Source organism: Sciurus vulgaris (assembly GCF_902686455.1).
Source record: "Sciurus vulgaris genome assembly, chromosome: X".
NCBI lineage: Eukaryota > Metazoa > Chordata > Mammalia > Rodentia > Sciuridae > Sciurus > Sciurus vulgaris.
In genome coordinates, this window is record NC_136471.1 from 76,543 (window position 1) to 102,243 (window position 25,701).

Here is a 25,701-nt window from a genome sequence, read left to right on the forward strand (position 1 = left end):
GGGTAGATGACTGTGGAGTGGGAAACCTGGAACCCTAGGCACGTCTCCCCCAACCCAGGGCTGATGTGTGAAGAGTGCTTGGCATCAGGTAATCAATTTCTCCTGCATTGTCTTAACAGCCTTTTGTGTGATATTGCATGAATACCCAAGTAAATGAGGGCCTGGATTCCTGGAGTGGGGGACAAGTGATGTGGGGTGAAATGTGCATCTGGCACCAGGGCCTCCAGCAGCAATTTGGGCCCTTGTAGATGCCCATTAACACTCTGGGTACTGAGATAGGCCATAACTGATCAGCAAACACTGTAACTACTATGGCCATGTTCCCACCCTGCAACATGAAAACATCAGGGCTGCCTCCTTCCAGAGAGCCTCAGAGGGCAGATGGATATTCTGTCCATTCCCCACACTGCATGAGAAACTCTGGACTCAGATTGTTACCAAGACCATTAGCTACTCAGAAAGGAAGACAGGGAAAGGAGGTTAGTAGGTATAAGCTCTGGAGGTGCCCACAGATAGACCCTGACATGGCCACAACTGGCCTTGGCCTGCTCTAGCACCTGGTCCTCTCTGATCACAACTGGGTTATGATCTTGTGAAGCTCAGGGCCTTGACCTGGTCAAAAACTGGGCCATGACCTGATCACACACTGGGACCTGAACTAGTCTCAACTGGCCCCAACTCTGGTCACAATCAGGGTGCTGGGCTGGTCACATGCTCTATCCTGATCATCATCATACCCAAGGCCCTAGCTTTTGTCATACTCTGGGCCCTTACCCTGTTAAAAATTGAGTCCTGACCTCATCACAATTTGGCCCTGACCTGGTCACAACAAGACCCTACACTAGTGACACACTGGGCCTTAACATTGGTGACACTCTATGCCCTTAACTTGGTCACGTTCTGGACCCTGACCATGGTCACACTCTGGACTCTGGTCTTGGTTACATGCTGGACCCTGGCCCTGGTCACTACAGCTGCCTTTGCCTGTGGTATGAGAGAGAGAGAGAGGAGGAAGTAACAGGCAGGCTGTCAGGAGACCTGACTCTGCTGAGAGGGCAGGAATGCATCCAAAAAACCTCAATGAACAGTTGTCTGTCTTGCCTCTTTCAGGTCCCCCAGGAAAGCAAGTGCTTGTCATGAAGACCTTGCTTACACCTGCACTTGTGTGCACAGGAACCTGGCTTACTCCAGAACCACCTGTTGCAACACAGGCCTCTGCAACTTCCCTGAGAGTCTCAGTGCCACCTAGGGTGCTGACCTTCACTCTCTGGGCACCTGCCTCACAGACAGTGGTGGGGCTCAGGCCAAGACATGCTCAAGAGTTTAGGGCTAGGAACATGGAGGCAGGTTCCCCTTGTTGCTAATATGCTTTGTGGCCTTGTTGTGGCATTTCCATGCCTTCAACCACAAGGATTTCAGGAGAGAATGGACACCCAAGTGGGTCTTCCAGGACACTATACAGAGTGAGCAAGGTCATGGTTGGTGTCCAGGGTGCTGCCACAGCCACCAGCAGAGAGTGGGCCCTTTCAGCCTCCAGGGGCAATGCGGAAATGTGGTCTTAGTAGTAGATGTGTTGTCAAGCCAACTGAGGCATGAGCCTCTGGAAGTCCCAGCCACTACTTCTCTCAACTGGCATTCCAGGGCACAAGCATAGAGCAGCCTCAGAGAACATGGGCCCTGTGGCACCACCTCAGGTGAGAAGGATCCTGAATGGACACAAGTGCTGTATGGCCAGCACTTGAGGGAGGTGGGGTGAGGTGGGCTTGATACCATCAAGGATCGCCACTTCTTCCAGTGGCTGGGGCAGGGAGACACCTACATGTGAACAGAAGAACCCTGATTGTCATGGGGATAGTTCTGGTGGCCACAGAGACATCCCAGGTGACACATGGAGGCCTGATCTCCCCTGTAGTCCATGCAGGGGCTCTCCAACCCCACCAGAATCTCAGCTGCCAGGACTCCAGTACACACTGAATCCAAGGACTCGGGAATAAGGAGGACAAGGGCTGCACCACACTGGGCTGTGAGGCCTCTACAGAGAAAGCTTGAGACCTCCCTTTCTCACCTCCTGTAGCCAAGATGATGCCTGGCTCATCTTTTCCACCCTCAGCAAACATAAATTCCTTATTCTAGAGAGGCTACCTCTTAGTAAAACATGAAACTGGCTCTCTCCACAGAGACCTGAAGTCCCAGACAGCACCTGCTCTGATCCCTACAGTGGGTACTTCAGAGGCACTGCCCAGAACAGCAGGCCAGATAGGGAATTGTGGATGGCCTCCAGGCTGCCCAGTGGTCCCTGGCTTCTCACTTACCCACCTCACCACCCTCCTCCCCTCTTCTTTCTGTCGGGGAGAAAAGGGGGCACAGCCTCCCCACTTGATGCTTCCCTGTGGCTATGCTGTCATCACTCTGGCACTAAGCACTTACCAGCATCTCCTTCCAAGCAACATTGAGCTCTTTTTCAACCAGACCCTTCATTCCACCCATCCTGGGGGCCTATCCTGTGAAAACTGGAATCTGCCGACATCTCTCAAACCCAGTCGTCCTTCAACCAAGGACAGGCCTCAAGTTCACCTTTGTTCCATTATTCCAGAGCTGGGACACCTACAAAAAACTTAAATTGAACAAGAAATATATCCCTTTTGATAAGTTCAAAATTTTATTTGAGATTTTAATATGTCCACAGAATTGGAAACTTCTTGGGTTAAAGGTACTTTCCAACCTTCAGTGCCTGGGGATAAATCAGTGCCACCTCAGCCTTCTCCCAACATGCATTCCTCTTCTCACCAAGAGCTGAGGGATTCTTTGGACATGAAGACCAATCAGAGGGGTAACTCAGGTGTGAGCAGTGATTGTCATGTGAGTCCAGTGTGCCCATGGGTGGTGAGAGCAGATGTTCACCCCAAATACACACTGCCTGTGAAAGACAGGTGCTGATGTTCAGGTATCTGACCTCAGCCATGGGGCCCAGATGTTTGTTGGGTAGGTAGGCCTCATCTGTGTGCCAGTGCCTGCTGAATTAATCTCCCAGTACACAGGGCTTCCTGGGCAGTTGATAGCAGATTCCCCCAGGATGACTTCCCATGGTACCCAGTCAGGGGCAGAAACTCATCTAATCTAGCTCCATTAAGGAGGCAGAAGACATGCCCAGGCTCAGAAATTGCCCGAAATGCATAAAGCCCTCTTCCTTCAGCCTGAAGTGACCCTTGGTTAGTCTTTCACCAAGTACAAGTTTCCAGTAGCCTGGAAGCCAGCACCAAGCTCAGACTGTCAGTGAGCAATCCATGCAACATGTTGTGGATTCATTTATTATAAGCCTGTGGGAACATAGGGAGTGTTCAGGGCTTGGGGAATGAGCCAGTGGCATCATAACCTAGTCTGGGATCATCAAGGACTCTCTAGGTGTTTGAGGCCAACACTGTGGCAGCATTGGTCAAAGGGCCCTGCAGAAGTATCTGTCAGTAATCTCACCGATCTTGCTTTAGATCCATGGGTTAGAGGGACACAACCTTCTCAACTGCACATTGTCTGCTGCCACATGTGCAGGGCAATGTGTGCTGGACAGGTGAAGGTGGATCCAAAGTCAGCATATGTCAGCAGGCCTGGTGGCTCTGGCATCCTCTCCAATTGCCACAAATGAAAAAATCATATTCAAAGTGTAGCTAAGCAAATAGGAAACAGGAAAAAGTTAAACTTTAGAAAGAAATCAAACTGGAAGGAATTAATAAACATCTCTTTACGTTAACATGAAATGTAAATGGTCTCAACCCTTCAATTAAAAGATACATACTGGCAGAATGCACTATAAAACAACCCCAACTATGTATTGCTGGCAAGGGATGCATTTTACAGTCAACAAGAGTCACAGGCTGAAAGTGAAATGATGTAAACTGATATCATATGAAGCGAATGCCAAAGAAGCAAGAGTATCTACTCTCCAAACTGACAGGCAGACTCAAAGCAAAATTAAACAGAAGAGAGGTGGAAGGTCATTACATACAATACAGAGAAAAATACAAGAAACAAATGTAACAATGAGAAATATTTATGGCCCACACATGGGTACAACTAATTTCTTAATAGAGACACTGCTTGAATCAGAGCCTCAGACAGACTCCAGTACAATACCATTGGGTGATTTCTGCACAACTATTTCACCAATAGGTAGGTCATCAAGAATAATACAACAAAGAATCTTTGGATCTGAAAAATATTACAAATCAAATGGATTTAACAGACGTATATAGAATATTTCATTCAACAAAAACTGAATACATTTTCTTCTCACAAACTCATGGAACATTCTCCAAAATATACCATATCTTAGGTCATAAGGCAACATTTAGGAAATACTAAAATATTGATGTAATTTCTTGCATGTTATCAAATTATAATGGTATGAAATTAGATTTAACATGAACATATACTTTGGAACACACTAGTCAATAATAAATGGGTGACATAAGATAAAAACAAAGAAATTTAAAAATACTTAGACTCAATTGAGACTACTTACACAACATATCCGTACTCCTGCTACACTGTAGGGGCAGTTTCAAAATGATAGTTTATAGCCCTGAGTGCCTACATAAGAAATCAAAGGATTTTATATAAATTAGCTGATCATACATTTCAAAGTCTTGGAAAAACAAAAACAAACCCATCCAATACCAAAAGAAGGAATTAAATAGTTAAGATCAGAATCAAAATTAATCAAATTGAGAATAAAAAAAATTAAAGAATTGATGAAACAAAGAAGTGATTGTTTTGATGAGATAAAACTGATAATACCATAAACTATATAATCAAAAGAAAAATAGAGAAGACTTATGTCAAAAAAGTAGACATGGAAAAAGAGAAATCACCATAAGCGTCACAGAAACCGGTGTATCACTGGGGGACTTTTGAAAACATAACCAAAAAACTGGAAAACCTAGAAGAAATAGAACCATTTTGAGACATGTACAACCTGCCAGAATTGAATCAAGAGAACAAAGGAAACCTAAAGAGATCACCAACTCACAATGGGATAGAAGTCGTTCAAAAAAAGGAAAATCCAGGACCAGAAGGAATCTCAGCTGAATTCTACCAGAGCTTTGAAGAAATAATTTCAATGATCCTCAAATTATTTCATGAACTAGAAAGGAATGGGAGACTTCCAAATTCAGTCTATGAAGCCAGTGTCTCACTCATACCCAAATTCAATAAGAAAACGTCAAGAATGAAAAACCATGGAAAAATATCCCTATTGAACTTAGATGCAAAAAACTTTACTAAAGTATTAGCAAAGCACATTTAACTATATTTTAAGAATACTGTACAACATTACCAGGCTGGTTGGATCCCAGTGTTGCCAGGATGTTTTAAAATAAAAATACCAATAAATGTAATATATCACATAAATAGAATTAAGAACAAAATTTACATAGTTGCCTCAAAATAGGTAGAGAAACACAAAAGCAAATCTCAGTAGCCATTTATGATAAAAACCCTGAAAACCTAGGCACAGAAGAAGCCTCCACCAATATCAATATCATTAAGGCTGTAATCAGAGACATTAGGCTTGTGGCATGTTGGTGGTGGATATAATGGTATCTAAGAAAGAGGAAGGATTTTAAATTTGAGAATGCTCAGTCGGCACTAGAACACATTTGGAAATTTACAATGTATTCCATTTTGAAATTCGGGTTTTGCCCATATTTGGTCTTCCCGTTTGCTTTTGAGCAGAGGTCCTTTCATTTAAATTTCTAATATTGTGTTGCACTGTTTATTTCCCGAGCCCAGGTTCAAAGCTGCCTGTTCCAGCGTGAACTCATTGAAATTTTGTCTTGCAGCATAAGTGCTTTGTTGCAAACAAGCTTTTCCTCATAGGTCTTGTGCCAGAAAGTGTAAACCTCAGCATACTTATCATTAGTTGCCCCGTGCAAGCAACCAGAGAGTGCCAAAAATTTACAAATGAATTGTTGTCTTTGCAAAGACCATCAGGCTCAGTATGCTCTTTACTTACACAGTGGCCGGACAATTACTGCTTCCTGAATTGGTACAGTTTGCCGATGATGAAGGAATGTGCTGACATCACGGGGTAGAACCTTAACACTGACAGTGCTTTTTGGGTCTCTTCAATGAAATTGCTTCTCAGCACCAACACCCTTCTGCTTTTCATACTCCCAAAATGCACTTACTCATCCTTTTGAGTATTCACCTTTGAAATTTTGTACCGTTCCTCTTTCAGCATGATGAATGTACCAATATGCTTCTATGCCCTGTGAGACTGTGCTCATCATGTCATCAACGGCTCTTCTTTCATCCACTGGCTTGCAGTTTGCATTCTCCAGTGGCTGTTCATAGGACTCCTGACCAGAGACCAGAGGGTCTGGGACCAGAAAGGCACAAGTCTGGTCAAGAGAATGAACCGTCATGTGAACACAGATTGGAAAGTTATTTTTGTATCTAAAAGTGAACTGAAGAGTCTGCAAAATCACACAAAGAATATGAATCTGGGCAGCTTACTTTTTAGGCAGCAGCCAAGAAGGTGGGACCTGGCAGGTGGAGGGAGCCCAGAACAACTCTCCTGGCTGGTCAACAACTTCCTGTCCTCCATCCAGCATGCAGAGTTAGTGACTCCCTCCCCACTCATTAGGCAACCCAGCAGCCACCCACCTGCCCTGAGAAGAACAACTTCCCAGCTTCCATCTGTCTCCGCATTGGGCTTTCTAGGAAGGTAAGGGCAAGCCGCCAGATTGGGTGTGATCTTTCCGAATTCCATGACTGCCAAAGCCCCTGAGCTGCACTGAGTGCTCACCAGCCCTGATCTGTCACCAGCCATCATTCCGTGGGATGCTGGGGTCCTAGGCCAGTGTGGGACTCGGCCAATCCTGGTGTGAACAGACCTGGAAGAGTGGCTTGTGAGGGTAATGCAGCCATTGCCGGTGCTCAGCTTGGTCTCCCACATGCTGTCAAGTCCCCTCCTTCCCTCCCTGGTCCATTGGACCTGTTGTTGGCTAATTGCCTGCACCAGGATCTAGGATACTGGACTGCCAAGGTGCCAGGTGCTGTCAGACAAGCACAATGCCACTCTGCAGGCTGGCCTGTAGTGTAAGCTGACAGGCTTGAATGGGTTCCCTGGTCCTGCATGGACCTGGACCAAACCATGGAATGCGGGGCTGCTCTCCGCACATACCCAGGCTCCAATTCTCCTGGGCAAAGAGATTATCATCAGGTTTCTTGAGAAGGGCAGGCCCCTGCTACTTGCTCCCTTCCTCTTACCCTCACAGTCCAGACTGCGCCATCTTGAATCTCTCTTGGTCTCAAGTGGCCAGGACCGGAAGTGTCTCTGGTGGCCATGGGAACCGACACATCATCGGGCGATCATGCCGCACCTCTGTGACCACAGGTGGAATGTGCAGGGCAAGCACCACATCACGGAACACACTCCTCATAATCCATTGTGCCCAAAGCCGGGAAAAAGCCTCTGGGAAGAGAAACAAAGTGACTTGCCCTACCAGAGCCTGGAACTTCTGCGCCCTTCACACCCGACATGCCCGATGCCTGCCCCTTCCACTTCGAATACGCACGCTAGCCCACCCATCTTTGGCTGTCATGTCACAGGAGGCCTGGTAAACAGGTGAGGCATTTCTGACAGTGGGCCTACAGGCACTTCAATCATTGGGAGATCACACATAGGACTTTGAGCCACTGCTCTCACTGTCTGAACCTTGAGAGAAATAGCTGCAAACAGAAGTAGCAAAAGGTTGAATTTGGATATGGAACATTATTTTCTCTGCCAGCAAACATTAGTCCTGGAACCCCAGACCCATGGGCCTCACCACATACTTCCCTTTGCCTCTTGATATTTACTGACAGTGCCTGGCTATGTTGCTGAGCCATTCCCTAATTTAGGGAAACAGGCTTTGCCCCAGACAAACACCTTCTTCCACAACAAACATACCATAGGCAAGATCCAGCACCTTCGCAGGGTGGTGCATTAGGCACAGATATCTCCAGCTGAGAGCTTTCCAAAGGAAAATGCCAGGAGGAGAAAGGGGAGTGTGGAAGAAATCTATAGATTGTGATTGTAATGCCAGGGCTTCAAGTGTCAATCATGCCACAAGTGTCCTTTCATACGACCCACCTGAGTCCAATCTCAAACCCTCATAAGCCTGACTCTCCTCCTGCTCCCAGACTCCATGACTCACTAACAATTTTGGGATGAGTAAGGAGTAAAAACCATTTTTTTTCTTAAGAACGTAGGGACAGATCTTTCCCAGTTGACACATCCCTTGACCGAGGGTATCACATACACAACAGGTTTCTTGCTGTTGTGAAGAAGAAACTGAAAAATTGGTGAGAATTTTTTTGGCTATGTCTAGGGGCCGATTTTCTGCATCAAACTTTAGTCACATCTCTAGAGGATCCACTCATCCATCTGAGAGGTACCCCACTGTGAGAGGGCAATTGCTCAGGTCGCAGATTGCTTGCCTTGTGTGCGTACGGACCTGGGATCGAATCCCTAGCACCTCGGAAAACAACCAGGTGGCTTCAAACAAAGTCTTTGGACTATTCCAGCCCTCCCTCGTCTCAACCTTTTTTCTCCTCTCCTGATCAACAGAATGAAAACAGTTCAAAAAGTACCACTTGAATTTTGACTGAGAACTACATTCTATCCCCTATTTGAGATCACAGTACTTTTACAACAAGAACCAATTTTTGTTTACTATAACTTTAAATAAGCTGAAGTCTGACTTATTTTGGAGCTATTCTACACAGTGTGGTGGGAGGCAGAGCCTTATCTCAGGTAAGGCGTGACTCTTTACAGATCTTAAGGGTTCTAATTCTGATGTTGATCTTTGCTTCTTCCTTAAATACCATTAAGTAGTTTACATATACTGTTTCCTGAGTCTATATAAACTTTATAATTAACACAATTTAACGTAGTATCTAAAACATGAATCAAAGAAAGGCTGAGAGAGCTTTTAACTTTCCTTTTGTGTGATTAAGTGGCAAAATGTTTTCATGTTTCTTTCATATTTCACAATATTAACCTTTAAACAAATCAGACTCTAATGTTTAGAAATACATTTACATTTGAAATTCTTTATCTCAGTGTAAAAAGTGACAAATTTTACACATACCCTATTGATAGCAGGTCCTATAATAGAACATTAAATGATAGAAATAAATCCCCAATAAAATTTACTCTTTATAAGTTTAAGATTACCATTACAGACAAGTTTAATCTGGAGAATAGCAGAGCTTGATAAATTCCCTGCTTTAAAAACTTGTGGTCCTGAAAAATATGAACACATTTAATATACAACTAGTGACCATTTCACAATTACCTTGACACTTTTATTTTACCAAATTTAGTTTTTAAAGAAAAATGTAGACTCTGTAATATAGTACAATACTCTATAACAGTTGTTTAACCATAATTGTATACACCCCAATTTTTAAGACTAATTGTTCTAAAGAATAAAACTTAATAGACACAAAGTTAAGAGTAAATTAGTGTTTCAAATCCTTGTCATTTTACCATGTTATTCTACCATATAGATTAAACTTTGGTTTATATCAGAACGTTAGTATTTCACCTTAGGAAAAACCTTAAATATTTTTAGTTGTCTCACATACATATAACCAACTTAGTTACACACAAACTTGTTGAAACTTGCCCTTTACTTACACAGACTTTCCTAGCACTTACTTAGACCCTCATGTATTTCCTCACACAAGCACTTTCTTACCCAGAAACATTTCCTTTTTCCTTTTAGTAAATAGCTATTATACAAGCTGAATATATTTTCACTCTTGCTAATTTCATTTTGTAAAACTGTTACCTGTTAATGTTTTGCAGAAGTAGCTGCTCCAAGAACACACAACCTAGGTAACTTGTGATAATAAGCCATCACCTATAGAATAGATAGTGGTAACTTCCAGTACTAATGCAGACTCCAGTTAGATAAAAGGGTAAATAACTGTAAAGTTATGGAAATTAAAGTTAAAGCCCATTACTCTTACTTTATGACTGGTGAGACTGGCTTGCTGGATAATTAAGAATTTCAATCCATTATGATCTGATAGAATACAAGGTAGTATCTCTATCTTCTTGTATTTGCTGACAGTAGCTTTGTGACATAAAACATGGTCTATTTTAGAGAAGGATCCATGTGCTGCTGAGAAGAAAGTGTATTTGTTCTTTGCTGGATGGTATATTTTATATAAGTTGGTTAAGTCTAAATTGTTGATTGTGTTATTGAGATCTATGGTTTCTTTATTCAATTTTTGTTTGGAAGATCTATCCAGCGGTGAGAGAGGTGTGTTAAAATCGCCTAGTATTATTGTGTTGTGGTCTATTTGATTTCTGGAATTGAGAAGGATTTGTTTGACATACATGGATGAGCCAATGTTCGGGGCATAGATATTTATGATTGTTATGTCTTGCTGATTTATGCTTCCCTTAAGCAATATGTAATGTCCTTCTTTATCTCTTCTGACTAGTTTTGGCTTGAAGTCCACATTATCTGAAATGAGGATGGATACTCCAGCTTTTTTGCTGTGTCCATGTCCATGGTATGTTTTTTCCCATCCTTTCACCTTTAGTCTATGGGTATCTTTTTCTATGAGATGAGTCTCTTGCAGGCAGCATATTGTTGGATTTTTCTTTTTAATCCAATCTGCCAATCTGTCTTTAGATTGATGAGTCAGACTATTAACATTAAGGGTTATTATTGTGATATGATTTGTATTCCCAGTCATTTGACTCATTTTTCTTTTTGACATGATTTGGTTTCTCCTTTATTTGGCTATTCCTTTAGGCTAGTTTCTCCCATTGCTGATTTGCATTGTTGTTTTTCATCTCTTCCTCATGGAATATTTTGCTGAGAATGTTCTGTAATGCCGGCTTTCTTTTTGTAAATTCCTTTAGCTTTTGTTTATCATGGAAGGATCTTATCTCATCATCAAATCTGAAAGTAAGTTTTGCTGGGTATAAGATTCTTGGTTGGCATCCATTTTCTATCAGGGCTTGGTAAATGTTGTTCCAGGCCCTTCTAGCTTTTAGGGTCTGGATTGAAAAATCTCCTGATATTCTTATTGGTTTCCCCCTGAATGTAATTTGATTCTTTTCTCTCGCGGCCTTTAAAATTCTGTCTTTATTTTGTATGTTAGGTATTTTCATAATAATGTGCCTTGGTGTGGGTCTGTTGTAATTTTGTATATTTGGAGTCCTATAAGCCTCTTGTACTTGGTTTTCCATTTCATTCTTCAGATTTGGGAAATTTTCTGATATTATTTCATTGAATAGATTGTTTATTCCTTTGGTTTGTTTCTCTAAGCCTCCCTCAATCCCAATAATTCTTAAATTTGGCCTCTTCATGATATCTCGTAATTCTTGTAGATTCTGTTCATGATTTCTTACCATCTTCTCTGTGTTTGTTCAACTTTGTTTTCAAGGTTAAATATTTTGTCTTCAGTGTCTGAGGTTCTGTCTATCAGGTGTTCTATCCTATTGGTTATGCTTTCTATGGAGTTTTTAACTTGGTTTATTGTTTCCTTCATTTCAAGGATTTCTGTTTGTTTCTTTTTCAGTATCTCTAACTCTTTATTTTTTAAATTTTTCTTTAGCTTCTTTCTTTAATTAAAAATCATAAATTTACAAAATGTTGTTTGATTAATTCTGTTATTATCTAACTCTTTATTGAAATGATCTCTTGCTTCCCGTATTTGCTCTTTTAACTGTTGATTGGTGCGATCATTTAATGCCTGCATTTGCTCTTTCATCTCCTCATTTGCTTCCCTGATTGTTTTAATTATATACATTCTGAACTCCCTTTCTGACATTTCTTGCGCTGTGCTGTCATTGGGTTTTATTGATATAGTATCTACGTTTGTTTGGGACATTTTCTTCCCTTGTTTTCTCATATTGGTCAGATGTCAGTGGGACTCTGAGATATTGCAGATTTCCTCTATTGGCTTATAGTGTCCCTGTAGATTTCCAGTATATCACCTCCCAGCCTTCAGTAGCCTGAAGTCTTGAAGGAACTTGATAATGCAGTTTTTCTGAAGAAAGCTGCCCCTAGCCCGCTGCTGGTTCCAGGGCTTGGAGCTGGCTCTGTGCGGAGAGGCTCTCCCTGGGCTGTCTGCTCCAAGAAGCTGGCCATGGAAGGAGCCTGCCACTGGAGGGAGCAGGGCTGCCTGGAGAAGTCTCTGGCTGCCCTGACCTGGTCCCAGAGGCTGCCTGTGGGCCAGAGCTTGCCGCTAGCTCTGGGACTTGGAGCTGGTTCTGTGCAGAAAGGCTCTCATCAGGGGGCCTGCTCCAAGAAGCTGGCCATGTGGAAGGAGCCCACCGCTGGAGGGAGCAGGGCTGCCTGAGGAAGACTCTAGCTGCCCTGACCTGCTCTGAGAAGCTGTCCCTGTCCTGGCCTGCCGCCCGGGGCAAGCTCCACCCGGTAGCTCTATTTTAGTCTGAGTCTCTCAATGCCTCCCCTTCTTGAATCCTGGGTTCTGAAGCGACAGGAGATACAGTCACCCTCTAGTCCATCATCCTGGATTGCCCTGTGGAAAGAGCCTACCCCTGGAGGGAGCAGGGCTGCTTGGAGAAGTCTCTGGCTACCCTGCCCTGGTCGCAGAGGCTGCCTGCAGGCTGGAGCTTGCCGCTGGCTCCGGATCCTGGAGCTGACTCTGTGCAGAAAGGTCCCCACTGGGCGGCCTGCTCCGAGAAGCTGGCCATGGAAGGCACCCGCCTCCAGAGGGAGCAGGGTTGCCTGGGGAAGACTCCACCTTCCCTGCTCTGCTCTGAGAAGCCACCCCTGTCCAGGCCTGCTGCCTGGGCCGAGCTTCACCCAGTGGGGGAGACTTACCCCGTGGCTCTATGTTAGTGTGAGTCTCTCTGTAAGATATAAAGCCACCTTTCTCTCCCGTGACAGGAATTTCCCACCTCCCAACGACCTGTCAATCTGCGTTCTCTCCGCCTTTCACGGTACAGGAATTTCTGGCTTATGTTGCCGTAATCTTCCTGCCTCCCACGTTACATCCTAATATGTCATTGGTCCATCAGTCAGTCTGTAAGAATTCTCCTCCACGATTGGTTCCTCTCAGCCCGCTAAATTCCTATGTCTGAGAGAAACCTTGTGCCATATTTCTCTTTTTCTGTCTTCCCCTTCCCCCATGCAGACGTTATCGTCTGTGCAAAATAAAGGTTCCTTGTGTGACACCTGTATCTGTGGAGTGTTTCTGGGAGCTAGCGACGAACCATAACTGCGCTTTTATCGCCTAACATCTGGTGCCGAAGACTCGGGGATGGGTTTTTTTTCTGCTGACCAAGCAGGCGGAATCCCATCCTATAGCAAGCCCTGGCGCCCCCTTATACAGGCTCATCTTCCATTTACCTGGATGCCCAGTTTTCTGCATACAACACCGGACTCCAGAATTGGTGAGTTCCCTTAGGCAGGCCCTGACCACTTAAACACATCTCCGCAGCCCGCGGCTCCTGCCATGGTTCCGCTCCCTCCCGTCGCACTGCGGTTTCCCGCCTGCAGCTTTTTCTCGCTGCCCGCCCCACAGCTTCCTCCCGCTGCCCTGCGGCTTCCCTCTTGTGGCTTCTGCCACCTGCCCCACGGTTCCCGCCACCGGACTGCCGAGGTGTGGGGGTATCTCCATGGTCTCCAGAGCTGATCCTAGTTGCTGGGTGGACTCCTGGGTTTTATGGTGCTGAGATTTTTTCTCAGGGTCTGAAGCTCTCTCTCTTATTTCCTGCTGTGTCTCGCTCGAAATCCTGGCCAGGTCTTCAGACTCTCTCGGCTTATGTCCGGTTAAACATTGGTCTTGGTGATGACCAGCCTTTGTTTTAACCTCTTGTTGCCTGGCATCGTGGTCTCGGGACACTGAAATCACTAACCAGGTGGGTCTCAGTTTACCATGGGATTCAGGACATCCACCCCAGCAAACTCGCCCCTGAGATGTTTAAATCATCTCAAACCCCTTCACCTATTCCCTAAATCAGAGCTAAATTGTCCTTCAGATAGTAAGTCAGAATGGTCTATTTATGGCACCCTAAATTCTAGCTTTATACTAGGTAAAATTATATGCCTAATTGTACTAGTTATGATTAAGTACATATGTGGGCCACCTGGTGAATGGAAAGGAACCTTTCCCCTTCGTGTCTTTCCTCTCTTTCTTGCTGCTTCTCCTCCCCCTTTAATCCTTTCTCTTCTAAGTTTAATCCAGCTGATGAGTCATGTCCTTACATGTCTCCTACGGCAGGAGCTCCTGTTCATCTCTCTCCTTTGCCTCATTCTCTTTCTCCTTCCTCTCCGCCATTCAGCCCACCAAGTCCCCCCACCACGTGGTCTCGTACACACATTCTAGCTCCATTACGGGAGGTGGCTGGAGCAGAGGGAGTAAAACCTAAACACGTTCTCTTCTCTTGGCTGATTCCTTATTTTCAAATCTTTTCTTTCTCTCTCAGCTCTCCCTGCCGGATCAAGAAATTAAAAGGACCTAAGCATCAAGTTTCTGCTAGAACATATTGGCCCCTTTCAGATTCAGATCTCAGTCAAGGGTTACATTAACTTGTGAATGAAGAAAGGCGCAGTAGGGAACCAGTTTCAAACCTAAGGGAAAAAAAAGTGTAAAAGTGTCCATTTAAAATTTCTCCTGGGCTACAACTCAGAATACTTTTCTCCCTTTCAACTTTTCTCTCCTTCTCATTTTCTTTGCTTTAATTAATAACTATTATCATTTTTCTTCCAGGACTTTATATTTCTTAAATGCTGTACTTTTGAGCTCACAATTTTAATCCTACAGACCTAGGTTAATAATTATTTATCAGTTCTTTTTATCCAACTCTAGAGTTATTTTTGAACATCCATTACATTGCAATGGAAATAAATATTACAAGGCCTTTGCTTTTGTGTTACATATAAGCACACATAAAAATTAAAATTTTAAAAATGGATCCAAATATTTTTAAATCACATGATTTAAAGAGGTTCAAATTTTTCTCCATTTTTTTATTAAAAATCATAAATTTACATAGGGCAATGTTGTCTGATTCATTCTGTTATTTTTTCCCTTCCCATCCCTCTTTTCCCTCTATACAGTCCTTCCTTCCTCCATTCTTACCACCCTCCTTATCCCTAACCCTAAACCTAACCCTAGCCCTAACGCTAACCCCTCCTACTCCCCATTATATGTCCTCATCCGCTTATCACTGAGATCATTCATCCTTTAGTTTTTTCAGATTGGCTTATCTCACTTAGCATGATATCCTCCAATTTCATCCATTTGCCTGCAAATGCCATAATTTTATCATTCTTCATGGCGGAGTAATATTCCATTGTATATATATGCCACAGTTGCTTTATCCATTCATCAACTGAAGAACATCTAGGTTGGTTCCACACTCTGGCTGTGGTGCATTGAGCAGCTATGAACATTGAATTGGCTGTATCTCTGTAGTATGCTGATTTTAAGTCCTTTGGGTATAGGCCAAGGAGTGGGATAGCTGGGTAAAATGGTGGTTCCATTCCAAGCTTTCTAAGGAATCTCCATACTGCTTTCCAGAGCGGCCGCACTAATTTGCAACCCCACCAGCAATGTATGAGTGGACCTTTTTCCCCACATCCTCACCAATACCTATTGTTGCTTGTGTTCTTGATAATCTCCATTCTAATTGGGGTGAGATGAAATCTTAGGGTAGTTTTGATTTGCATTTCTCTTATTACTAGAGATGTTGAACATTTTTTCATATATCTGTTGACTGCTTGTACATCTTCTTCTGTGAAGTGTCTGTTCATTTCCTTACCCATTTGTTGAGTGGATTCTTTGTATTCTAGGTGTAGAGTTTTTTGAGTTCTTTATATATTCTGGATATTAGTGCTCAATCTGAAGTATGAGTGGCAACGATATTCTCCCATTCTGTAGGCTCTCTCTTCACATTGCTGATAGTTTCCTTTGCTGAGAGAAAGCTTTTTTCTTTTTTTTTTAATCTATCCCAGTTATTGATTCTTGCTTTTATTTCTTGTTTTACGGGACTCCTGTTAAGGAAGTCTGATCCTAAGCCAACAAGTTGAAGGTTTGGACCTACTTTTTCTTCTATAAGATGCAGGGTCTCTGGTCTGATTCCAAGGTCCTTGATCCATTTTGAGTTTAGTTTTGTGCAGGGTGAGAGATAGGGGTTTAATTTCATTCTGTTGCATATGGTTTTTCAGTTTTCCCAGTACCATTTGTTGAAGAGGCTATCTTTTCTCCATTGCATATTTTTGGCACCTTTGTCTAGTATGAGAAAATTGTATTTATTTGGGTTTGTGTCCGTGTCCTCTTTTCTGTCCCATTGATCTACCAGTCTATTTTGGTACCAATACCATGCCATTTTTGTTACTATTGCTTTGTAATAGAGTTGAAGATTTTTTATTGCGATACCCCCTGCTTCGCTCTTCCTACTGAGGATTGCTTTAGCTATTCTGGGTTTCTTATTCTTCCAGATGAATTTCATAATTGCTTGCTCTATTTCTGTAAGGTACATCATTGGGATTTTAATTGGAATTGCATTGAATCTGTATAGCACTTTTGGTAGTATGGCCATTTTGACAATATTAAATCTTCCTATCCAAGAACATGGAAGATCTTTCCATCTTCTAAGGTGTTCTTTAATTTCTTTCTTTAGTGTTGTATAGTTCTCATTGTACAGGTCTTTCACCTCTTTTGTGAGATTGATTCCCAAGTATTTTATTTTATTTTTGATGCTATTGTGAATGGGGTAGTTTTCCTAATTTCTCTTTCTGAAGATTCATCACTTATGTATAAAAATGCATTGGATTTATGAGCATTGATCTTGTAACCTGCTACTTTACTGAATTCACTTATGAGTTCTAAGAGTTTTCTGGTGGAATTTCCAGGTTCCTCTAAATATATAATCATGTCATCAGCAAACAGGGATAGTTTGAGTTCTTCTTTTCCAATTCATATCCCTTTAATTTCTTTGGTTTGTCTAATTGCTCTGGCTAGAGTTTAAAGGACGATATTGAATAGAAGTGGTGAAAGAGGGCATCCCTGCCTTGTTCCAGTTTTTAGGGGGAATGCTTTCAGTTTTTCACCATTTAGAATGATATTGGCCATGGGCTTAGCGTAGATGGCCTTCACAATATTAAGGAATGATCCCACTACCCCAATTTTTTCTAGTGTTTTGAGCATGAAGGGATGCCTTATTTTATCGAATGCTTTTTCTGCATCTATTGAAATAATCATGTGATTCTTAACTTTTAGTCTGTTGATATGGTGAATGACATTTATTGATTTCCGGATGTTGAGCCAACCTTGCATCCCTGTGATAAAACCCACTTGATCATGGTGCACTATCTTTTTAATATATTTTTGTATGCTATTTGCTAAAATTTTGTTGAAAATTTTTGCGTCGATGTTTTTATTTAATTTATTTTTTTTATTGTAAACAAATGGGATACATGTTGTTTCTCTGTACATGGCGTAAAGGCATACCATTTGTGTAATCATAAATTTACATAGAGTAATGTTGTTTGAGTCATTCTGTTATTTTTCCCTTCACCCCACCCCTCCCACCTCTCTTTTCCCTCTATACAGTCCTTCCTTCTTCCATACTTGCCCCCCTCCCTAACCCTAACTCTAACCCTCACACTAACCCTTCCCTCACCCCATTATGTGTCATCATCCACTTATTAGCGATATCATTCGTCCTTTGGCTTTTTGAGATTGGCTTACCTCACTTAGCATGATATTCTCCAATTTCATCCATTTGCCTGCAAATGCCATAATTTTATCATTCTTTATGGCTGAGTAATATTCCATTGTATATATATTCCACAGTTTCTTTATCCATTCATCAATTGAAGGACATCCAGGTTGGTTCCACTGTCTGGCTATTGTGAATTGAGCAGCTATGAACATTTATGTGGCTTTATCTCTGTAGTATGCTGATTTTAAGTCCTTTGGGTATAGGCCAAGGAGTGGGATAGCTGGGTCAAATGGTGGTTCCATTCCAAGCTTTCTAAGGAATTTCCACACTGCTTTCCAGAGTGGCTGCACTAATTTGCAGCCCCACCAGCAATGTATGAGTGGACCTTTTTCCCCACATCCTCGCCAACATCTGTTGTTGCTCCTATTCTTGATAATCGCCATTCTAATTGGGGTGAGATGGAATCTTAGGGTGGTTTTGATTTGCACTTCTCTTATTACTAGAGATGTTGAACATTTTACCATACGTTTGTTGATTGCTTATAGATCTTCTTCTGTGTAGTGTCTATTCATTTCCTTAGCCCATTTGTTGACTGGATTATTTGTATTCATGGAGTAGAGTATTTTGAGTTCTTTATAGATTCTGGAGATTAGTGCTCTATCTGAAGTATGATTGGCAAAGATATTCTCCCACTCTGTAGGCTCTTTCTTCGCATTGCTGATAGTTTCCTTTGCTGAGAGAAAGCTTTCTAGTTTAAATCTATCCCAATTATTGATTCTTGGTTTTATTTCTTGTGCTATGGGAGTCCTGTTAAGAAAGTGTGGTCGTAAGCCGACATGTTGAAGATCTGGACCTACTTTTTCTTCTATAATCTGCAGGGTCTCTGGTCTGATTCCGAGGTCCTTAATCCATTTTGAGTTTAGTTTCGTGCATAGTGAGAGATATGGGTTTAATTTCATTCTGTTGCATATGGATTTCCAATTCTCCCAGCACCATTTGTTGAAGAGGCTCTTTTCTCCATTGCATATTTTTGGCACCTTTGTCTAGTATGAGAAAATTGTATTTATTTGGGTTTGTGTCCGTGTCTTCTATTCTGTACCATTGATCTACCTTTCTATTTTGGTACCAATACCATGCCATTTTTGTTACTATTGCTTTGTAGTAGAGTTGAAGATCTGGTATTGCAATACCCCCTGTTTCACTCTTCCTGCTAAGAATTGCTTTAGCTATTCTGGGTTTCTTATTCTTCAAGATGAATTTCATAATTGCTTGCTCTATTTCTGTAAGGTACGTCATTGGGATTTTAATTGGAATTGCATTGAATCTGTATAGCACTTTAGGTAGTATGGCCATTTTGACAATATTAATTCTTCCTATCCATGAACATGGGAGATCTATCCATCTTCTAAGGTTTTCTTTAATATCTTTCTTTAGTGTTCTGTAGTTCTCATTGTAGAGGTCTTTCACCTCTTTTGTGAGATTGATTCCCAAGTATTTTATTTTTTTCAAGGCTATTGTGAATGGGGTAGTTTTCCTAATTTCTCTTTCTGAAGATTTATCACTTATGTATAAAAATGCATTGGATTTATGAGCATTGATCTTGTATACTGGTACTTTACTGAATTCACTTATGAGTTCTAAGAGTTATCTGGTGGAATTTCCAGGTTCCTCTAAATATATCATCATGTCATCAGCGAACAGGGATAGTTTGAGTTCTTCTTTTCCAATTTGTATCCCTTTAATTTCTTTGGTTTGTCTAATTGCTCTGGCTAGAGTTTCAAGGACGATATTGAATAGAAGTGGTGAAAGAGGGCATCCCTGCCTTGTTCCAGTTTTTAGGGGGAATGCTTTCAGTTTTTCACCATTTAGAATGATATTAGCCATGGGCTTAGCATAAATGGCCTTTACAATGTTAAGGAATGTTCCCACTATCCCTATTTTTTCTAGTGTTTTGAGCATGAAGAGGTGCTGTATTTTATCAAATGCTTTTTCTGCAGCTATTGAAATAATCATGTGATTCTTGACTTTAAGTCTATTAATACGGTGAATTAAGTTTATTGATTTCCGGATGTTGAACCAACCTTGCATCCCTGGGATGAAACCCACTTGATCATGGTGCACTATCTTTTTAATATGTTTTGGTATGCAATTTGCTAAAATTTTGTTGAGAATTTTTGCGTCGATGTTCATTAAGGATATTGGTCTAAAATTTTCTTTCCTTGATGTGTCTCTGTCTGGTTTAGGTATCAGTGTGATATTGGCTTCATAGAATGAGTTTGGGAGGGTTCCCTCCTCTTCTGTTTTATGGAATACTTTGAGAAGTATTGGAATGAGCTCTTCTTTAAAGGTTTTGTAGAACTCGGCTGAGAACCCATCTGGTCCCGGACTTTTCTTTGTTGGTAGGCTTTTGATGATCTCTTCTAGTTCATTGCTTGAAATTGATTTATTTAAGTTGTGTATGTCCTCCTCGTTCAGTTTAGGTAATTCATATGTCTCTAGAAACTTGTTGATGTCTTCGAGTTTTTCTGTTTTGTTGGAGTATAGATTTTCAAAATAGCTTCTAATTATGTTTTGTATTTCACTCGTGTCTGTTGTGATATTTCCTTGTTCATTCTGAATTTTAGTAATTTGAGTTTTCTCCCTCTTTCTCTTTGTTAGTGTGGCTAAGGGTTTATCAATTTTGTTTATTTTTTCAAAGAACCAACTATTTATTTTGTTAAATTTTCCGATTGTTTCTTTTGTTTCAATTTCGTTGATTTCGGCTGTGATTTTAACTATTTCCTGTCTTCTACTACTTTTGGTGTTGGTCTGCTCTTCTTTTTCTAGGGCTTTGAGCTGTAATGTTAAGTCATTTATTTGTTGATTTCTACTTCTTTTGTTGAATGCGCCCCATGAAATAAATTTCCCTCTAAGTACTGCTTTCATAGTGTCCCAGAGATTTTGATATGATGTGTCTTTGTTCTCATTTACTTCTAAGAATTTTTTAATTTCCCTCCTGATGTCTTCTGTTATCCATTCATCAGATAATAGTGTATTATTTATCCTCCAGGTGTTGGAGAAGTTTCTGTTTTTTATTCTGTCATTTATTTCTATTTTCAGTCCATTATGATCTGATAGAGTACAAGGTAGTATCTCTATCTTCTTATATTTGCTAACAGTAGCTTTGTGGCATAAAACATGGTCTATTTTAGAGAAGGATCCATGTGCTGCTGAGAAGAAAGTGTATTTGTTCTTGGTTGGATGGTATATTCTATATAAGTCAGTTAAGTCTAAATTGTTGATTGTGTTATTGAGATCTATGGTTTCTTTATTCAATTTTTGTTTGGAAGATCTATCCAGCGGTGAGAGAGGTGTGTTAAAATCGCCTAGTATTATTGTGTTGTGGTCTATTTGATTTCTGGAATTGAGAAGGATTTGTTTGACGTACATGGATGAGCCAATGTTCGGGGCATAGATATTTATGATTGTTATGTCTTGCTGATTTATGCTTCCCTTATGCAATATGTAATGTCCTTTTTTATCCCTTCTGTGTAGTTTTGGCTTGAAGTCCACATTATCTGAAATGAGGATGGATACTCCAGCTTTTTTGCTGTGTCCGTGTGCATGGTATGTTTTTCCCCATCCTTTCACCTTTAGTCTATAGGTATCTCTTTCTATGAGATGAGTCTCTTGCAGGCAGCATATTGTTGGATTTTTCCTTTTAATCCAATCTGCCAGTCTACGTCTTTTGATTAATGAGTTCAGGCCATTAACATTCAGGGTTATTATTGTGATATGATTTGTATTCCCAGTTATTTGACTCATTTTTGTTTTTTGACATGATTTGGTTTCTCCTTTATTTGGCTATTCCTTTAGGCTAGTTCCTCCTGTTGCTGATTTGCATCGTTGTTTTTCATCTCTTCCTCATAAAATATTTTGCTGAGAATGTTCTTTAATGCTGGCTTTCTTTTTGTTAATTCCTTTAGCTTTTGTTTATCATGGAAGGATCTTATCTCATCGTCAAATCTGAAAGTAAGTTTTGCTGGGCATAAGATTCTTGGTTGGCATCCATATTCTTTCAGGGCTTGGTAAATGTTGTTCCAGGCCCTTTTAGCTTTTAGGGTCTGCATTGAAAAATCTGCTGATATTCTTATTGGTTTCCCCCTGAATGTAATTTGATTCTTTTCTCTCGGGGCCTTTAAAATTCTGTCTTTATTTTGTATGTTAGGTATTTTCATAATAATGTGCCTTGGTGTGGGTCTGTTGTAATTTTGTGTATTTGGAGTCGTATAAGCTTCTTGTACTTGGATTTCCATTTCATTCTTCAGATTTGGGAAATTTTCTGATATTATTTCATTGAATAGATTGTTCATTCCTTTGGTTTGTTTCTCTAAGCCTTCCTCAATCCCAATAATTCTTAAATTTGTCCTCTTCATGATATCCCATAATTCTTGTAGATTCTGTTCATGATTTCTTACCATCTTTTCTGTTTGGTCAACCTTGGTTTCAAGATTAAATATTTTGTCTTCAATATCTGAGGTTCTGTCTTCCAGTTGATCTATCCTATTGGTTTTGCTTTCTATGGAGTTTTTAACTTGGTTTATTGTTTCCTTCATTTCAAGGATTTCTGTTATTTTTTGTTTTTTTTTTTTTCAGTATCTCTAACTCTTTATTGAAATGCTCTTTGGCTTCCCGTATTTGTTCTTTTAACTGTTGATTGGTGCTATCATATAATGCCTGCATTTGTTCTTTCATCTCCTCATTTGCTTCCCTGATTGTTTTAATTATGTACATTCTGAACATTTCTGACATTTCTTCTGCTGTGCTGTCATTGTGTTTTATTGATATAGTATCTAGGTTTGTTTTGGACACTTTCTTCCCTTGTTTTCTCTTATTGGTCAGATGTCAGTGGGACTCTGTGATATTGTAGATTTCCTCTATTGGCTTATAGTGTCCCTGTAGATTTCCAGTGTATCACCTACCAGCCTTCAGTAGCCTGAAGTCTTGGATTAACTTGATAATGTAGTGCTTCCGATGAACGCTGCCCCTAGCCCGCTACTGGTTCCAGGTAGAGAGACCTGGAGAGGTCTCTTGCTGCCCAGCCCTGGTCCCAGAGTGTGCTTGCAGGTCGGAGGTCTCCACTGGCTTGGCGACTCGTAGCTGGCTCTGTGTAGACAGGTTCTCACTGGGCGGTGTACCCCGAGAAGCTAGTCTAGAAAGATGCTTCCCGCCGCAGGGGGCTGGGCTGCTTGGGGAAGTCCCTGGCTGCCCTGTGCTGGTCTCTGAAGCAACCTGCGGGGCAGGCCAGAGCTGGCAGTGGAGCAGGCCCATAAAGGCTCTCACTGGGGGGCCTGCTCCATGAGGCTGGAGAATCGGGCCCTGTGGGAGGAGCCCACCACCAGAGTGCTCAGAGCTGCCTGGGGGAAACTCTATCTGCCCTGTCCTACTCTAATAAGCCGCCCAAATCCAGGCCTGCCACCCAGCTGAGCTTCACTGAGTGGGGTGACTCACCCCGTGGTTCTATTTTAGTCTGAGTCTCTCAATGCCTCCCCTTCTTGAATCCTGGGTTCTGGAGTGACTGGAGATGTAGTCACCCCTAGTCTGCCATCTTGGATCGTCCTGTGGAAAAAGCCTGCAGCTGGAGGGGGGCAAGGCTGCCTGGAGAGGTCTCTGGCTGCCCAGCCCTGGTCCCAGAAGCTGCTTGTGGGTCGGAGGTCTCCGCTGGCTTGGGGGCTTGTGGCTGGCTCTGTGTAGAAAGGCTCTCACTGGGCGGTCTGCCCCGAGAAGCTAGCCTAGAAAGGCGCTTCCCGCCGGAGGGTGCTGGTCTCCTTGGGGAAGTCCCTGGCGCCCTGTGCTGGTCTCTGAAGCAACCTGTGGGCCGGCCGGAGCTGCCAGCGGGGCGGGCCGGAGCTGGCCGTGCTGCTTCTGTGCAGAAAGGCTCTCACTGGGGGGCCTGCTCCTCGAGGCTCAAGAGGTTCAATTTAAATTGGGTAAACTAATAAAAGTAAAATGTCCTTAAAATTAACTCACAAGTCTCTAAGTGGTCAAACTAATAAAATATTAATGTTTATAAAATGTCTAACATTAATTTTTCTAGGACTTTTCTTCAACAGGAAAGAGACGACAAATACTATTGGCACACTTGTCTGATGTCTTGGTTTTTCTACAATAAGCAACATGTATGGGATTACTCAAATGTGTTTGTTAGAGACTTCTGATTAATTTATAAAGCTATTCCATGGAGTAACATACTTAAAAACATTGTTCTTTGTATATTAAATGTGTTCATATTTTCCAGGTATACAAGCCTTTAAAGCAGAAAATTTATCAAGCTGCTGTTCTCCAAATTAAACTTGTGTGTAATGGTAAACCTGTCATTTAATGTTCTATTACCTGTCATCAATAGGGTATATACAACCTAACATTGCACACATATAAAGATTGCTAGGATTGCTAACATAACTCTTTAGATCCACATTTCCATCAGAGAACAGAGCTCTGATCTCAGCTTAATCTTCAAAATCTGTGTTTATATACTCCCTTGCCCCTCACTGAAAAGCCCCACGTTACCTGAGATAAGGCTCTGCCTCACCACCCTGCTACACATTACAATGGCTCCAAAGTAAGCCTGACTTTAACTCATTTAAAGTTGTGTTCAAAAGTTTAATGTTTGTTGTAAAGATTACTGTGATCTCAAATGGGAGCTCAGCCAAAATTCAAAATAGCTATTGCACAAACTGAATGTTTTACTGTTGATGACTCCATTTTGTATTTTCCTTATAAACTTTAATTGTTGCTGATCAATATTTTGCAGAAGTACTGCTTCAAGAGTGAACGCCATAAATTAACTTGGAATAGTAAGCCATCACCTATAGAACAGATAATGTAAACCCCAATTAGATAAAAGTGGGTAAATAACTGTAAAGTTATAGACATTAAAGCCAAAGCCCAGTACTCTTACTTTATGACTGGTGAGACTGACTTGCTTGATGGTTAAGATCAAACTTAGAAATAGAGATTTTAAATAGAGAGGTGAAGAAAAGTCCATATTTGGGTCTTGCCCTCAAAGTCAGCCTGAACCCAGGGAACAAGAGGACTTCTCCAAGGAGCTTTGCAACTCTGGGTCACACAACCTCCTGACCAAGGAGATTGATGAGGCTGCTAGAGGAAAAGCTACTCAGTGCACCTGCTGCAGAGGAGGGTCATGGAAAAAGGGAGACATCCCTAATGCTTTCAAGGAAAGCCACGTCATCGAGAAGAACCTGCCTAACCAAATGGCACTAATGGAGCTAAGAAGCTGCTCCTAAGTTCTCTATGAGTGACCCCTGTGGAAACTCAGCTGACTCTTTAACAGACAGGAACAGGTCACTTTGACCAGCTTGATCTTAAACACCTAGCAAATCAGTTAAAACCAAAGTATAGCCATTCTTGGGCATTTAAAAATAATAGTAACTATCAAGAGAAACTGCCAGTCAGAAGTTTTTAGTCAGTTTAAGGCCTACAGACACAGGTAGGCTTAATCTATGTTTGCTAACAACAGAAGTATAGAGATCTCTACTAAATGTTGTGTTCACATTCCTGATAACCTAGACAATGTTAAAGCTCCCAAATAAAGGCCTGTCCTCTCCAGCCTTTGCTAGGCCTTGTCATGGGAACAACTTCTCAGTTCTTCCACCCCCTGGTGAGGAATTATTGACTTCTGTCATCTTTATGATATTCATTGGCATGTTCCAGATCCTGCAACATTTATATTGTATCAATCTCATTTCAGTACTCATGTCTTTTTGTACTTCTCCCATAGAAGCACCCATCCCCAGATGCCTTTACAGCCTGCTCTCCCCGCAACAGGACTTCTCCCATGAACCCCTCAATTGACCCGATTTCTAAAAGGGAACTCCAAACTGCTTGCCTCACGCTGCCCACTTCCAGCTCGAAGAAGTCAGATCGGTCATCGGCCATTTTCCCTACAGCAGAGAAGGAGTTCCTAGTATTAGAGGGGTAAATGAAGTCAGAAT

General features: G+C 41.7%; 1 long non-coding RNA gene across 1 annotated transcript; it reads left to right on the forward strand.

The window, feature by feature from the left end:
- Positions 1–13,365: 13,365 nt before the first annotated feature.
- On the forward strand, positions 13,366–25,701 carry LOC306651770. The gene is made up of 2 exons (XR_013761201.1): positions 13,366–13,429; positions 24,501–25,701. It is a non-coding gene; the product is annotated as an uncharacterized lncRNA (long non-coding RNA).